We start from the raw sequence: 4,621 nt of genomic DNA, 5'->3' as shown, positions 1-4,621 counted from the left end.
GGTAATGTAGAAGGATGTGGCTGCTGTGAAAACAGTTTGGCAGTTCCTCAGAAAGCTAATTACAGAACCACCATAAGACCTGCAATCCCTCTACTTAGGAATATACCCAAAGCATTGGAGCCAGGGACTCAAACAGATGTTTGCACACCAATGCTCATAGAGGCATTCTTCACAATTGCCGAAAGATGGAATCAACCCAAGTGTCCCTCACCTGAGGAACGGGTGCATGAACTGCGGTGTATACGTATAATGGGATATTATTCATTTGTATGAAAGGAATGAGGTCCTGATACGTGCGATGACACGCATGAACCGTGAAGACATCATGTTGCGTGAAATAAGCCAGACATAAAAGTTCAAATACCGTATGACCTCACTGATTTGATGCAATTAGAATAAGCAAACTCATAGAGTCAGAATCTAGAACATTGATTATCAGGGGAGGGGGTAGGAATTGGGCAATTAAGGCTCAAAGTATTCGGTGCTCCTGTTTGGGATGATGGAAATGTTTCAGTAATGGATGGTGGTGACGTTGGCACAACACTGTGAACATAACAGCACTGAAGTATATATCTGAACATGGTAAAGGGGAAATGTTAGGTTATATGTATGGTAACCGAATACAAAATTTTAAAAAAAGTCTATAGAACTATACTACACAGTGAACCCTAAGTTAAACCATGAACTACAGGTTATATTACAATTATAAAAAATGTGTCATCAGCAGTTGTAAAAAATGTTCCACACTGATGTAAGCTGTTTACAATAGGGTGGTATATGAGAATCCTGTATTTTATACATGATTGGTCTATAAATGCACAATTTCTCTAATTGAGAAAAAACTGGAAAAAGAGAGTCAAATACATGAAGAACCTAAGGTTATTAACAGCAGGTCAAAACAACCCAGATATTAAGCCAGAGCTATTGGAGTGACAGGATGTAGCACATCATGTCCCTGTGGGACCCTCTTCTCAAGGAGGTGGGTGGAAACCTGCCCTTCCTGGGAAGGAGGAGGAAACACTTTTATCAGTGCCCAGCATCGTTTATTGACCCCTTTATCCCCGCACAGTGTGATGTGCTGTTCACACACTACTGCGTTAATCCTCACACCACTGCCTGGAAGTGGGTACTCATGTCTGTGTATCAGCGAGGAGAAAGTTCGGAAGGGAAAACCCAAGCTACCGTGGCTAGACCAAATGAAGGGTTGTTTTGCTCCTGTGCAGCAAGCGCAGAAGACAGCAGACCAGGCCTGATGTGACGGCTCGGGCACACGATGGACAGTCATCAGCTCCAGGCCCTGCTGAGCTTTGTGTTCAACCCTCCTTAGCACCCAGCTTCTGTCCTCCCGCTTGCTACCTCATGCTCACAAGACAACTGCTCCATCTCTGGTGTGGCAACTGCCCTGGGTAGGAAGAAAGGGAAGGATGGTGGGGGAAAGCACATAATAACTCAGATTCTGACTTGGAAAGAGGTTTTACAGAAATGCAGTTACTTGGGCTTCCAGCCCATCATACTACCCCGCTTCATGCTGCAAGAGAGGTTGGGATTTGTCATGTTAGAGGAATAGAATTGGGGAAAGAGCAAATGGCTATTTGGCAGGAAGCTAGCAGTATTTGCCCCAGCCCTTTTAGAAATTGATATTCATAAATTATATACATCAGCTACTGTTTAAATTGTAATAGTTTTGAGGGGGGCATGCTATCAGTAGTGATGCCAGGAGAGCAGGCATGCACCAGTGCTTCCCTGAAGAAAGTAGTTGGACACCTTCCAGGTGAGATTCAAGAAGGATAATTAAAGTGTCCAGAGTCATATGGTGAGGATTCAAAGCCAGTTCATTCTAACTCCAAAACCTATGCTCCATAACGATTTCACTAGACTGTTGTGACTATCAGAGTGTAGACAGAGGGTTATCTGCTTCAGAAAGACTAACGTGCTTGCTAAATTACCGATTTCTCAGTCTCATTTCAGGAATTCAGATTCAGGGGGTCTGGAATGAAGGCCCAGGGCTCTGGTTCCTAAATAATAATGCCAGGCAGAGTTGGATGCAGGTGGGGTATCCACAAGGAAACACTGCTTTAAGAGAACTAAATAAATGCACACATAAACAAAAATCCTCCTCCTTACTTCACCCAGGGGTTGCATGACTTTTACTCAACCTCAAAGACTTGATAATTTCAAAGGTCAATAGGACACTTTCCGCAGGTCCTGCTCCTCCTGTGAGCCATGTGGCTCATCACCTGCTGAAGCTGGGAACCAGGCCAGCAGGATGGCTGGCCCCCTGGGGCAGCAAAGATGGGGAGAGTCATGGCAGTCCCTAGGCCCCAAAGCCTCTGCCCTCTCCTCACTCCTGCCCAGGTAACTGCTATGCTGGTTCTCTGAGCTCCCCCCGGGGGTAAGCTGGGATGAATTCCAGGAAATCAGCCCTATTCTAATAACCACAGAACAGGAGACAGCCCTGCATGTGGGCTGCAGCCACAAGAGGAAATGACCTAATAAGAGGGAGGAAGTGTGGACTTTTCATTTACTCAACAGACACTCCCTACTCTATGGGAGTGCCCTTGTAAAGTGCGGGGCATATAATGATGAGCAAATAACACAAGCTACCTGTCCTCACAGAGCTTCCAGTGGAGGGAGGGTGGGAGATGATTAATCAAGAACCACACTGGTGAATGCATAATTACAAACCACCCAGAAACCTCAAGGAAGCCTCCTGGATTTCCAGTTCTTACAAAAGTGCTGAAAGCCACCTCTCCACTTAATGAGCTAATTTTCTCCACCTCAGTTCATACAACACTCCCTCAGTCTGGGTCAAACTCCCTGATGATGGCTGATATTCAAATGCAGATGTGAAGAAATGAATGCTTTATGTACATGTTTTATCGAATTTTCTCGATTTTTTGCACACCTTTGACTTTCATTTGGGGAGGTGGGGGAATTGGTCAGTAAAGAAGCTCCACATTACAATACCCAGACTGCAGATACATTCAATTTCAAGAGGTTGAAAATATGGAGGGGAAAGGGTCTTAAAAACAAAGAAATGAACTGCTTCACGACTGCAAAATCAAACACTCATCAATGTGCTTCTCCCCATGCTGGGGTGGGGTGCCTCCATCAGTCGTGTCTGTTTTGACCTGTTGGTGTCTCCAGGCCAGGGAATGTCAGATTGGTGAAGTGCAAGGGTGCATACGGCAGTTGGTGCTTTTCAAAGTCTCTCACTCCTCATGCTCTTCTTACAATGTGACATCGACACCCTTCCCACCAGGAAATGGGGGCTATGTTCTCTCCCTTTGGACCTGAGCTGTGGTGGGTGGGTAGTGACTGATGCAACCTCTAGAGTACAGTGGAAGGGATGCCATGCACCTTCCAAGGCTAGGTTACAGCTTCTGCTGAGTTCTGTCTCTCTCTCTTTCTCTCAGGTTGTTCATCCTTGGTACTCGGCCACCATATTGTGAGGACACACAGGCTACCTGGAGAGGCTATGTGTAGGTGTGCCGGCTGAAACCACCAGGAAAGATGTCAGATACCATTCCGCATCAACTATCAGACAAATTAGAGGGTATGCCTTCAGGTAATTCAAGCCGCCAGCCTTTGAACCATCCCAGCTGACACCAAATGGAACATACAGCCTGTCCCTCAACAGCCCGGCCTAAATTGCAAATTTGTGAGCAGAATATGTGTTGTCTTTATTTTAAGCCACTAAGTTTTCAGTAACTTCGTTATGCAGCCATAATAACAAAAGGCATACAAATTCTTCCTCCTTCTTTCTTAATAAGAACCACAGAAAAATGATAATAATAGAGTTTTTTGTCTTGCTTTGGAGTTTTCAAAGTGTGTCATGCACCCTTTCATTTCCCTATCACCACAACTCTATGTGGTAGACAGGAGGAAATGATTGTCATCACCCCTTCTTTACAGGTGAGGAAATTGAGGCACAGAAATGTAAAGTGATTTGTCCAAAGTCACACAGTCTTCGCCACAAGGGTGAGAATGAGTTCCGGTGGAGCAGCTAAGGAAGTGCAGCTTCTGAATCCTGCCTCTTCCCCCTTTGCGGTTGCCTGCTTCTGTGCCTCATTTTCTGTGCATTTGTGAACTGCAGATTAAAACAGTTCCATTTTAACAAGTTTTCACTGAACATCTTATTTCACATATAGCACTTAACAAAGTCTAGGGCAGAGTAAGCGCTCAATAAATACTAGCTCATTTGTCTTGTTGCTTCAGCCATGCAGTGCCTTTCCCATGTTGGCACTCTAGGAATGTTTACTGGATGAATGAATGAATGAACAAATGCATGAGGAAGCAACTGGAATTGAACTCTGGTCCCTTGATTCTAAAGTGTTATAACATGCTACCACTCCTAGGGTTTGTAGCCAGCAGGGTAGATTTCCTTGATAAAACTCTGGCCAGAAATGGTGTGCTAGCTTGGCCAAGAATGGAAATGCTGGAATTTTTCCGATGCTTTTATGAATCTTCCATTCACAGAAACACTTAGAAATTCAAAATTTAAACACATAGCCACACATGCACACTGGTGCCATCACACGGTGATCATAAATCAAGGTTGTGATCATAAATCTTTCCTGGGCACCACTGCCCCCGCCACCCCACATCTAGCCTTAGTAGA

This window comes from Tamandua tetradactyla, chromosome 2, assembly GCF_023851605.1.
Source record: "Tamandua tetradactyla isolate mTamTet1 chromosome 2, mTamTet1.pri, whole genome shotgun sequence".
NCBI classification, from domain to species: Eukaryota; Metazoa; Chordata; class Mammalia; order Pilosa; family Myrmecophagidae; genus Tamandua; species Tamandua tetradactyla.
This window is presented reverse-complemented; position numbering follows the sequence as displayed.